General features: G+C 47.0%; 1 pseudogene; it reads right to left on the bottom strand.

Annotated features, from left to right (window-relative positions):
• Positions 1-4089: 4089 nt before the first annotated feature.
• Positions 4090-5079, bottom strand: LOC147708377 (uncharacterized; annotated as a pseudogene).
• Between the last annotated feature and the right edge of the window lie 8686 nt (positions 5080-13765).

Raw genomic sequence — 13765 nt, 5'->3', positions numbered from 1 at the left:
GTTGCGATGTATCTTTTTAGCCGCCCCTTCTCTAGCGTCATGGCATAGTCATCGGGTTGTCAAGTAACGTGCTATATGCCTGCCTCACCGAGGCAACCTCTGGTAAGTGTAGAAGTATCCAGAGATAGTTAGGACTATTCCAGAGGGATTGATATGCAGTGCCAATAAGTGGGTATAAAAACAGTGTTGCACCAGAAACCAAAATTTATTACAAGAAGTTGCACACTATGAATTAAAACAAGGGGGAATAGTGGTATATTCGGTAATCGAGTTACAGGATTACCATATAACTCTATCAGTAGGTCAACATGTTTCAGCTCTATTGGGCCCGCAAGGGTCTGTAGAGCTTTCGTCAGGACAAAAACATAAACTTGATACTCACACAATTAGTGTAGTTCTCAATAAGGGGTATGAGATTCTCATACTGAGATTCCTGTGTATTGGAAACAAAATACAGTCAACATTAGAATTTAAAATGTCACAATGGTTAGCAGCATATAGCATATACACAGATAGTCTCTGTGGTTAGATCCAGAGATAAATGAATATTTTGTCATTTATTCGTATCTATGTTGTATGCACCACACTATGGGCACTGGGACGAAATAAGAGCTAAGAAGAGGGGGAGGAGAACGAAAGGATCGCTGGTTAAACTGTTTGTAAAAATGCGCCACAGCACCAGGCGGTTGTTCAGGTCTTCGTGCAAGGCAGTAATAAGGTAAATGCAAGAATGACAGCATAAGGTGAAGTGTTGTGCAATTTACGGGTATTCAGTAAGTTACAACGGATTGTAAAGTCCGTATGGATGCAATTGTTTGCAGTGTGAGTCAGGGTCAAAATACTCTAAGGCACGCCAACTCGTGTCAAATGGGCCACATTTATACAATAAAATGTCGGCTGCGCAGTTTGTTGCTGTTACATTGGCTTACGTGCGAATGGAAAAAACACCCGATTATAGATGCGTGGTTCATCCTAGTCCACGCGTATATGTAAAGCTACATTGGGACCACGTATAGGCCACGTTTACTGTTGTTAAGGGAGGGTGACTAAGGTTGGTACATGGTGCAGAAGTGCATTACAGATTACGGCAAAAAGGAAATACAAAGCAGTGTTCACTTTACCTTGGTTGCCGATTAATCTCTCTACTTCAGGCGGCCAAGAGAGTCGCATTACACGCGGCGTTTGCTGGAATAGTCAGAGCAAATGATACTGCATGAAGGAGAAGCTATGTTAAAAGCCACCGCCTCTAAGCAAATGCGCACGGCGCCATTCTTACCCCCGTGTTGCTGAGCAATTACTGCTAGTGCTGACTCTGCCCCTGGGAAGGAGGAGGTACCTTCTACTTCCGATTTTAACCACATCGCTGCTGCTTGAATTTTCCCCCTGTGCTGGGCCCCAATGATAATGGGTGTGGTCGTGACGGAACCATTCCGTCATCAGCACAGCTCAACCGTGACTGATGACGGAATGGTTCCGTCACCAGCATCGAAGGGGTTAATACCATGAAAAGCGACGAGGGGTTCGTGCTTTCGCTCCGTGTTTTTCCCAGATTGGAGGTTTTAAAGGGGAAGTAAGGTGCTATTCAGTGTCGGTAATAGACCATTATAGATATTACAAGTGGGGACATTATTAAAGTGTTGAGGATTAATAATAACATCTGACATATTAAAGATGTTGATATTCGCCAGGACAGCTAACACTGTAAGCGTGACACAATCAGTGTCTCAGTGTACTGATGTTGGGTTCCACCACTGACAGACTCTATCGGCTAGGACAGGGGAGCAAAAGGGGGTAAAAAATATGACAATTTTTGTCGGATGAATAGTAATTCTACAGATGTTTATCACTAAATTCTGATATTAGAATAGTGTCAGTAAAACTGGTGCCATGGAATATTATCATTCATCCCAGATATGTGGGTCTTGAGTCGATTTACCCATCTTTGCTCCTTTTCAAAGAGGATCTGTTCTTCATTGTTGTTCTTATCGTGGAACATCTCCAAAATTGTCCATCTTAGATCATCACAGGAGTGGCCAGCCTCAATAAAATGTGTGCAAAGTTTGGTTGTGTTTTTCTTTAGTCTTACATTGCTCCTGTGTTCTCCTATACGTATTTTGATCTTGCGACAGGTCATGCCTACGTATTTTTGCTGGCAGGGACATGTTATGAGGTACACCACGTGGGTGGAATTGTAGTTCGTATGCTGCCTTTGTGTCCAAACCAAGTCTTGAGTGAGTTGAAGAGTCTTTGTAGTGTTGGTAAATTTGCAGACTCCACAGGTGCCACAAGGGAAGTGACCAGTTACTGGGGCCATATTGATGTTTCTTATAATGCTCATAATGGGTCTCTTCTTCGGACGGGTATGCACTAACACATCTTTTAGGTTCTTGGTTCTCCTGTTGGCAAATCTTGGCTTGGGCCAGTTGTATGTCCCTGAAGTGATTATTTGCCAATTTTTTCTTACCGATTTCTGTACTTGATACGTAGCAGGGCAAAACATAGTGACACATGTAACCAGATCTTTTATCGGTTCCTTTTGGTAACTCTGTAGCAGACACTCCCTTGGCTGGTTCTTAGCTCTTTTTTTGCACTTGGAGATTGTCTGGGGAGTGTAGTTCCTTGCTTGTAGTTTTTTACTCAAGATTGTAGCTTGTTGTCTGTAGTCACTTTCTTTGCTACAATTGCGTTTGTGTCAGAGGAATTGGCTGTAAGGAAGATTGTCTCTGAGTGGCCGGGGGTGAAAACTGGAATATGATAAGAGACTGTTCTTCGCTGTCGGCTTGGTGTACGTCTTGGTCTCTAGTTTCCCATTTTCAGAAAAAATTGTGACATCCAGAAATTCAATTCTCTCCTTATTCGCAGTGAAAGTGAACTTGAGCCAGCGGTCTCTTCCATTGAGCCAGTCCATGAATGTTGTCAAGTTTTTGTTAGTATCCCAGATTAGCAGAATATCGTTGATATAACGTTTCCAGTATAATATACTGGAGACGTAGGGATTGTCATTGTTTAGGACGAATTTCTGTTCAAATTGACTTGCATACAATCCGGCTACCGAGGGCGCAAATGCGCTTCCCATGGAAGTACCATGGCACTGCAAAAAGAGTTGACCATTGTATTCAAAGTAGTTCTCTTTTAGCGCTAACCGGCAGCACTCTAGAATAAAATGGCGAGGAGTTTGATGAGGCCATTCTTCAAGGAACGGAAGATCTTCGAGCATTTGCATGGTGTCATCTTGTGGCAAGCTCGTGTACAACGATTCGACATCTAATCCTACTAGGATCATGGTTTTCGGGTCGAATTCCTTGTTGGCAATTTGGATTAACAGGTCACGAGTGTCTTTAAGGTAAGTAGGGGTTTTCTGTACCAGAGGTTAGAGGTACTCATCGGCAAACTTCCAAAGAGGTTCCAAGAGCGAACCAATTCCCAAAACTATCGGTCGTCCCGGTGGGGGAGAATTGTTCTTGTGGGTTTTGGGTAATGAATAGAAAAAAGGAACTTTAGGTCCTCTCGGTGTCAAGAAGTCTGCTTCCCTTTTGGAAATCCATCCATTCACTTTCGCCTCGTGGGTCATTATTGCAATGGTGTTGGTGAGTCTTTCAGTTGGGTCAGAATCCAGCTTCTTATAGAAATTCTTATCGGATAGTAGCGCAAGGCATTGTTGGTCATACCCTTCTTTTGCGAGAACCACGACACCACCGCCCTTGTCTGCAGGCTTTATGATTATGTGATCGTTATCTCTCAATTCTTCCAGGGCTCGTCTCTCTTTGTTGTTAAGGTTTTGAAACATTTTCTTTTTGCTATCCAAGTTGTCAATTCCTGTTAGGATCGCCTGTTCGAATGTTAATATCTCAATGGGTACTACATTGGTTGGTGGTGAGAATTTGGATTTTCTTCTTAATGTTGTGTCACCATCATTTCCTCTAATGGGTGATCCATCAAAAAAGGCCTTCAACTTTAACGTTCTGCAGAATTCTGACAGTTCACATTTTAGTTTGAATGGGTCAAGCGGTGGAGTGGGGACAAACCCCAGACCCTTATTCAGGATATTTGTCTGATCTTTAGTCAAATCAATGTTGGTCAGATTCACCACTAATGACTCTTCTTGTTCGTATCTGTCTGTGCCAATGCCATACGTCGTGTTTGTACATTGGATTGACGGTCTTGCCATGTCAGATTTTTCTTTTTGCCTCTTGGTTGGTTTTGGCCTCTTCCTAAAAAAGGCTGTAGTGGCTGGTGTTGATGGGTGGGGTTTGGTAACATCTGATTGCTCATATGCGGCTGTTGTTCATTCCCAGAATTATAGGGATTCATCCAACCACCAAATGGGGGCATAAATGGCTGGAAGTAAGGCATGGAATTACTTGAATAAAAAGGTGGTCTTTGCCATCTGTTTCCTCTATGACCACGTCTGGGGCCTCTGTTTCTCGGATTATTGTGTCCTCTTCTTGGCGTTTGTTGATCCGAATTACTTTCTGAGCCATCCGAGGACCAACCTGTCGAATCAGTATCTGAGGTGATGTCTATCACTGAATAATCTTCTTTCGAATACGGATGCATACGTTCCTGGCAGAACTTCTTTAGATCCTTAGCCAGTTTTTGTAATTTATTTTGCATCAGGAACTCCTGTGTTTCTTCCATTTCTTTCGTGATCTCATCCAATCGTTTTTTATAAATTTGGGGATTGATGCTACTTTTCAGTTGGGTTTCACATGCTTAGATTTCTGCGAGTAGTGCCTCTGATAATCTTTTCGCTGTCTTAATTATGAGGACTAAATAGTCCAAAGTGCACTTCCAAGATATGGAGGACCAATCTCGATGGAAGGCCAGGTCGTGAAGAAAGATTCTAGGGGCATTAGAAATCCATAGTCCTCTAGGTGCTGATTTTGTTCTCAGATACTCAGTCATGAGGATTCCGTGTATAGCAGTTCGGATCTGTTCTCTTTTCTTATTGGTCAGAGTGTCCCATTCATCCGTTTGGGCAATGGCTTGTGTAAAGTCAGCATTCTGTAAAAGTGGCTGAGCCGCTAAGATTTCATCTATATCGTCACCAGTGAAACTTAAACCATTATTGTTCTCCATCGTTCAAAGCTCTATATCTCGAGAAGAGGTATACCTAGATACTAACAGAAACTTGTTAGTGAAGGTGCTCTGTTCCCGCAGCTGTGCGCTGCTTAAAGACTCTTATCAAAGGAGGGAAGAGGAATTAACGTCCATTCAGTTCCCCTGAATAGGTACCTTAATAATCACAGAAGAGAATGGACACTTGTATCTACAATAACCATTGGTTATTCCTTGACAACCCTCATAGACGCTGTGATTTTGTTGTTGCGGTGTATCTTTTGATCCGCCCCTTCTCTAGCATCATGGCATAGTCATCGGGTTGTCAAGTAACGTGCTATATGCCTGCCTCACCCGAGGCAACCTCTGGTAAGTGTAGAAGTGTCCAGAGATAGTTAGGACTATTCCAGAGGGATTGATATGCAGTGCCAATAAGTGGGTATAAAAACAGTGTTGCACCAGAAACCAAAATTTATTATAAGAAGATGCACACTGTGAATTAAAACAAGGGTTAATAGTGGTATATTCGGTAATCGAGTTATAGGATTACCATATAACTCTATCAGTAGGTCAACATGTTTCAGCTCTATTGGGCCCGCAAGGACAAAAACATAAACTTGATACTCACACAATTAGTGTAGTTCTCAATAAGGGGTATGAGATTCTCATACTGAGATTCCTGTGTATTGGAAACAAAATACAGTCAACATTAGAATTTAAAATGTCACAATGGTTAGCAGCATATAGCATATACACAGATAGTCTCTGTGGTTAGATCCAGAGATAAATGAATATTTTGTCATTTATTTGTATCTATGTTGTGTGCACCACACTATGGGCACTGGAACGAAATAAGAGCTAAGAAGAGGGGGAGGAGAACGAAAGGATCGCTGGTTAAACTGTTTGTAAAAATGCGCCATAGCACCAGGCGGTTGTTCAGGTCTTCGTGCAAGGCAGTAATAAGGTAAATGCAAGAATGACAGCATAAGGTGAAGTGTTGTGCAATTTACAGGTATTCAGTAAGTTGCAACGGATTGTAAAGTCCGTATGGATGCAATTGTTTGCAGTGTGAGTCAGGGTCAAAATACTCTAAGGCACGCCAACTCGTGTCAAATGGGCCACATTTATACAATAAAATGTCGGCTGCGCAGTTTGTTGCTGTTACATTGGCTTACGTGCGAATGGAAAAATCACCCGATTATAGATGCGTGGTTCATCCTAGTCCACGCGTATATGTAAAGCTACATTGGGACCACGTATAGGCCACGTTTACTGTTGTTAAGGGAGGGTGACTAGGGTTGGTACATGGTGCAGAAGTGCATTACAGATTACGGCATAAAGGAAATACAAAGCAGTGTTCAATTTACCTTGGTTGCCGATTAATATCTCTACTTCAGGCTGCCAAGAGAGTTGCATTACACGCGGCATTTGCTGAAATAGTCAGAGCAAACGATACTGCATGAAGGAGAAGCTATGTTAAAAGCCACCGCCTCTAAGCAAACGCCCACGGTGCCATTCTTACCCTCGTGTTGCTGAGCAATTACTGCTAGTGCTGACTCTGCCCCTGGGAAGGAGGAGGTACCTTCTACTTCCGATTTTAATACCATGAAAAGCGACGAGGGGTTCGTGCTTTCGCTCGGTGTTGTTCCCAGATGGGAGATTTTAAAGGGGAAGTAAGGTGCTATTCAGTGTCGGTAATAGACCATTATAGATATTACAAGTGGGGACATTATTAAAGCGTTGAGGATTAATAATAACATCTGACATATTAAAGATGTTGATATTCACCAGGACAGCTAACACTGTAAGCGTGACACAATCAGTGTCTCAGTGTACTGATGTTGGGTTCCACCACTGACAGACTCTATCGGCTAGGACAGGGGGGCAAAAGGGGGCAAAAAATATGACAATTTTGGTGGGATGAATAGTAATTCTACAGATGTTTATCACTAAATTCTGATATTAGAATAGTGTCAGTAAAACTGGTGCCATGGAATGTTATCATTCATCCCCGATATGTGGGTCTTGAGTCGATTTACCCATCTTTGCTCCTTTTCAAAGAGGATCTGTTCTGCATTGTTGTTCTTATCGTGGAGCATCTCCAAAATTGTCCATCTTAGATCATCACAGCAGTGGCCAGCCTCAATAAAATGTGTGCAAAGTTTGGTTGTGTTTTTCTTTAGTCTTACATTGCTCCTGTGTTCTCCTATACGTATTTTGATCTTGCGACAGGTCATGCCTACGTATTTCTGCTAACAAAACAGGTGATGGACCGAATGTGGATCAATGTCACACATTCATCCCAGTCAAAAGATCTGGGTCCAAATCCATCGTTTTTTTGCACTCCACACCACCCAGGGTTAGACAATGGCGATATGCAAATCAGCTCTGACCCTGTGCCCCATGGGAACAGTCCAGTCCGAACTACAAAAGCCATGTCCTTCCCAGAACGGAATCAAGCATCCGAGGACCGGACCGGTTTCGAGGTAACACCTCTCATCAGCCCGGCTAGCTTGACTCCAGTGGTGTGGAGTGCCTGGGACCCACGTCTGAGCATCCCCAGCGCACTTATGGCGGCAATTGCAAACAAAACAGGTGATGGACCGAATGTGGATCAATGTCACACATTTATCCCAGTCAAAAGATCTGGGTCCAAATCCATCGTTTTTTTGCACTCCACACCACCCAGGGTTAGACAATGGCGATATGCAAATCAGCTCTGACCCTGTGCCCCATGGGAACAGTCCAGTCCGAACTACAAAAGCCATGTCCTTCCCAGAACGGAATCAAGCATCCGAGGACCGGACCGGTTTCGAGGTAACACATCTCATCAGCCCGGCTAGCTTGACTCCAGTGGTGTGGAGTGCCTGGGACCCACGTCTGAGCATCCCCAGCGCACTTATGGCGGCAATTGCAAACAAAACAGGTGATGGACCGAATGTGGATCAATGTCACACATTCATCCTAGTCAAAAGATCTGGGTCCAAATCCATCGTTTTTTTGCACTCCACACCACCCAGGGTTAGACAATGGCGATAGGCAAATCAGCTCTGACCCTGTGCCCCATGGGAACAGTCCATTCCGAACTACAAAAGCCATGTCCTTCCCAGAACGGAATCAAGCATCCGAGGACCGGACCGGTTTCGAGGTAACACCTCTCATCAGCCCGGCTAGCTTGACTCCAGTGGTGTGGAGTGCCTGGGACCCATGTCTGAGCATCCCCAGCGCACTTATTGCAGAAATTGCAAACAAAACAGGTGATGGACCGAATGTGGATCAATGTCACACATTCATCCCAGTCAAAAGATCTGGGTCCAAATCCATCGTTTTTTTGCACTCCACACCACCCAGGGTTAGACAATGGCGATATGCAAATCAGCTCTGACCCTGTGCCCCATGGGAACAGTCCAGTCCGAACTACAAAAGCCATGTCCTTCCCAGAACGGAATCAAGCATCCGAGGACGGGACCGGTTTCGAGGTAACACCTCTCATGAGCCCGGCTAGCTTGACTCCAGTGGTGTGGAGTGCCTGGGACCCACGTCTGAGCATCCCCAGCGCACTTATGGCGGCAATTGCAAACAAAACAGGTGATGGACCGAATGTGGATCAATGTCACACATTCATCCCAGTCAAAAGATCTGGGTCCAAATCCATCGTTTTTTTGCACTCCACACCACCCAGGGTTAGACAATGGCGATATGCAAATCAGCTCTGACCCTGTGCCCCATGGGAACAGTCCAGTCCGAACTACAAAACCATGTCCTTCCCAGAACGGAATCAAGCATCCGAGGACCGGACCGGTTTCGAGGTAACACCTCTCATCAGACCGGCTAGCTTGACTCCAGTGGTGTGGAGTGCCTGGGACCCACGTCTGAGCATCCCCAGCCCACTTATGGCGGCAATTGCAAACAAAACAGGTGATGGACCGAATGTGGATCAATGTCACACATTCATCCCAGTCAAAAGATCTGGGTCAAAAACCATCGTTTTTTTGCACTCCACACCACCCAGGGTTAGACAATGGCGATATGCAAATCAGCTCTGACCCTGTGCCCCATGGGAACAGTCCAGTCCGAACTACAAAAGCCATGTCCTTCCCAGAACGGAATCAAGCATCCGAGGACCGGACCGGTTTCGAGGTAACACCTCTCATCAGCCCGGCTAGTTTGACTCCAGTGGTGTGGAGTGCCTGGGACCCACGTCTGAGCATCCCCAGCGCACTTATGGCGGCAATTGCAAACAAAACAGGTGATGGACCGAATGTGGATCAATGTCACACATTCATCTCAGTCAAAAGATCTGGGTCCAAATCCATCATTTTTTTGCACTCCACACCACCCAGGGTTAGACAATGGCGATATGCAAATCAGCTCTGACCCTGTGCCCCATGGGAACAGTCCAGTCCGAACTACAAAAGCCATGTCCTTCCCAGAACGGAATCAAGCATCCGAGGACCGGACCGGTTTCGAGGTAACACCTCTCATCAGCCCGGCTAGCTTGACTCCAGTGGTGTGGAGTGCCTGGGACCCACGTCTGAGCATCCCCAGCGCACTTATGGCGGCAATTGCAAACAAAACAGGTGATGGACCGAATGTGGATCAATGTCACACATTCATCCCAGTCAAAAGATCTGGGTCCAAATCCATTGTTTTTTTGCACTCCACACCACCCAGGGTTAGACAATGGCGATATGCAAATCAGCTCTGACCCTGTGCCCCATGGGAACAGTCCAGTCCGAACTACAAAAGCCATGTCCTTCCCAGAACGGAATCAAGCATCCGAGGACCGGACCAGTTCGAGGTAACACCTCTCATCAGCCCGGCTAGCTTGACTCCAGTGGTGTGGAGTGCCTGGGACCCATGTCTGAGCATCCCCAGTGCACTTATTGCAGAAATTGCAAACAAAACAGGTGATGGACCGAATGTGGATCAATGTCACACATTCATCCCAGTCAAAAGATCTGGGTCCAAATCCATCGTTTTTTTGCACTCCACACCACCCAGGGTTAGACAATGGCGATATGCAAATCAGCTCTGACCCTGTGCCCCATGGGAACAGTCCAGTCCGAACTACAAAAGCCATGTCCTTCCCAGAACGGAATCAAGCATCCGAGGACCGGACCGGTTTCGAGGTAACACATCTCATCAGCCCGGCTAGCTTGACTCCAGTGGTGTGGAGTGCCTGGGACCCACGTCTGAGCATCCCCAGCGCACTTATGGCGGCAATTGCAAACAAAACAGGTGATGGACCGAATGTGGATCAATGTCACACATTCATCCTAGTCAAAAGATCTGGGTCCAAATCCATCGTTTTTTTGCACTCCACACCACCCAGGGTTAGACAATGGCGATAGGCAAATCAGCTCTGACCCTGTGCCCCATGGGAACAGTCCATTCCGAACTACAAAAGCCATGTCCTTCCCAGAACGGAATCAAGCATCCGAGGACCGGACCGGTTTCGAGGTAACACCTCTCATCAGCCCGGCTAGCTTGACTCCAGTGGTGTGGAGTGCCTGGGACCCATGTCTGAGCATCCCCAGCGCACTTATTGCAGAAATTGCAAACAAAACAGGTGATGGACCGAATGTGGATCAATGTCACACATTCATCCCAGTCAAAAGATCTGGGTCCAAATCCATCGTTTTTTTGCACTCCACACCACCCAGGGTTAGACAATGGCGATATGCAAATCAGCTCTGACCCTGTGCCCCATGGGAACAGTCCAGTCCGAACTACAAAAGCCATGTCCTTCCCAGAACGGAATCAAGCATCCGAGGACGGGACCGGTTTCGAGGTAACACCTCTCATGAGCCCGGCTAGCTTGACTCCAGTGGTGTGGAGTGCCTGGGACCCACGTCTGAGCATCCCCAGCGCACTTATGGCGGCAATTGCAAACAAAACAGGTGATGGACCGAATGTGGATCAATGTCACACATTCATCCCAGTCAAAAGATCTGGGTCCAAATCCATCGTTTTTTTGCACTCCACACCACCCAGGGTTAGACAATGGCGATATGCAAATCAGCTCTGACCCTGTGCCCCATGGGAACAGTCCAGTCCGAACTACAAAACCATGTCCTTCCCAGAACGGAATCAAGCATCCGAGGACCGGACCGGTTTCGAGGTAACACCTCTCATCAGACCGGCTAGCTTGACTCCAGTGGTGTGGAGTGCCTGGGACCCACGTCTGAGCATCCCCAGCCCACTTATGGCGGCAATTGCAAACAAAACAGGTGATGGACCGAATGTGGATCAATGTCACACATTCATCCCAGTCAAAAGATCTGGGTCAAAAACCATCGTTTTTTTGCACTCCACACCACCCAGGGTTAGACAATGGCGATATGCAAATCAGCTCTGACCCTGTGCCCCATGGGAACAGTCCAGTCCGAACTACAAAAGCCATGTCCTTCCCAGAACGGAATCAAGCATCCGAGGACCGGACCGGTTTCGAGGTAACACCTCTCATCAGCCCGGCTAGTTTGACTCCAGTGGTGTGGAGTGCCTGGGACCCACGTCTGAGCATCCCCAGCGCACTTATGGCGGCAATTGCAAACAAAACAGGTGATGGACCGAATGTGGATCAATGTCACACATTCATCTCAGTCAAAAGATCTGGGTCCAAATCCATCATTTTTTTGCACTCCACACCACCCAGGGTTAGACAATGGCGATATGCAAATCAGCTCTGACCCTGTGCCCCATGGGAACAGTCCAGTCCGAACTACAAAAGCCATGTCCTTCCCAGAACGGAATCAAGCATCCGAGGACCGGACCGGTTTCGAGGTAACACCTCTCATCAGCCCGGCTAGCTTGACTCCAGTGGTGTGGAGTGCCTGGGACCCACGTCTGAGCATCCCCAGCGCACTTATGGCGGCAATTGCAAACAAAACAGGTGATGGACCGAATGTGGATCAATGTCACACATTCATCCCAGTCAAAAGATCTGGGTCCAAATCCATTGTTTTTTTGCACTCCACACCACCCAGGGTTAGACAATGGCGATATGCAAATCAGCTCTGACCCTGTGCCCCATGGGAACAGTCCAGTCCGAACTACAAAAGCCATGTCCTTCCCAGAACGGAATCAAGCATCCGAGGACCGGACCGGTTTCGAGGTAACACCTCTCATCAGCCCGGCTAACTTGACTCCAGTGGTGTGGAGTGCCTGGGACCCACGTCTGAGCATCCCCAGCGCACTTATGGCAGCAATTGCAAACAAAACAGGTGATGGACCGAATGTGGATCAATGTCACACATTCATCCCAGTCAAAAGATCTGGGTCCAAATCCATCGTTTTTTTGCACTCCACACCACCCAGGGTTAGACAATGGCGATATGCAAATCAGCTCTGACCCAGTGCCCCATAGGAACAGTCGAGTCTGAACTACAAAAGCCATGTCATTCCCAGAACGGAATCAAGCAACCGAGGACCGGACCGGTTTCGAGGTAACACCTCTCATCAGCCCGGCTAGTTTGACTCCAGTGGTGTGGAGTGCCTGGGACCCACGTCTGAGCATCCCCAGCGCACTTATGGCAGAAATTGCAAACAAAACAGGTGATGGACCGAATGTGGATCAATGTCACACATTCATCCCAGTCAAAAGATCTGGGTCCAAATCCATCGTTTTTTTGCACTCCACACCACCCAGGGTTAGACAATGGCGATATGCAAATCAGCTCTGACCCTGTGCCCCATAGGAACAGTCCAGTCCGAACTACAAAAGCCATGTCCTTCCCAGAACGGAATCAAGCATCCGAGGACCGGACCGGTTTCGAGGTAACACCTCTCATCAGCCCGGCTAGCTTGACTCCAGTGGTGTGGAGTGCCTGGGACCCACGTCTGAGCATCCCCAGCGCACTTATGGCGGCAATTCCAAACAAAACAGGTGATGGACCGAATGTGGATCAATGTCACACATTCATCCCAGTCAAAAGATCTGGGTCCAAATCCATCGTTTTTTTGCACTCCACACCACCCAGCGTTAGACAATGGAGATATGCAAATCAGCTCTGACCCTGTGCCCCATGGGAACAGTCCAGTCCGAACTACAAAAGCCATGTCCTTCCCAGAACGGAATCAAGCATCCGAGGACCGGACCGGTTTCGAGGTAACACCTCTCATCAGCCCGGCTAGCTTGACTCCAGTGGTGTGGAGTGCCTGGGACCCACGTCTGAGCATCCCCAGCGCACTTATGGCGGCAATTGCAAACAAAACAGGTGATGGACCGAATGTGGATCAATGTCACACATTCATCCCAGTCAAAAGATCTGGGTCCAAATCCATCGTTTTTTTGCACTCCACACCACCAAGGGTTAGACAATGGCGATATGCAAATCAGCTCTGACCCTGTGCCCCATGGGAACAGTCCAGTCCGAACTACAAAAGCCATGTCCTTCCCAGAACGGAATCAAGCATCCGAGGACCGGACCGGTTTCGAGGTAACACCTCTCATCAGCCCGGCTAGCTTGACTCCAGTGGTGTGGAGTGCCTGGGACCCACGTCTGAGCATCCCCAGCGCACTTATGGCGGCAATTGCAAACAAAACAGGTGATGGACCGAATGTGGATCAATGTCACACATTCATCCCAGTCAAAAGATCTGGGTCCAAATCCATCGTTTTTTTGCACTCCACACCACCCAGGGTTAGACAATGGCGATATGCAAATCAGCTCTGACCCTGTGCCCCATGGGAACAGTCCAGTCC

Source organism: Lissotriton vulgaris, chromosome 6 (assembly GCF_964263255.1).
Source record: "Lissotriton vulgaris chromosome 6, aLisVul1.2, whole genome shotgun sequence".
Classification (NCBI taxonomy): Eukaryota; Metazoa; Chordata; class Amphibia; order Caudata; family Salamandridae; genus Lissotriton; species Lissotriton vulgaris.
This window is presented reverse-complemented; position numbering and strand designations above follow the sequence as displayed.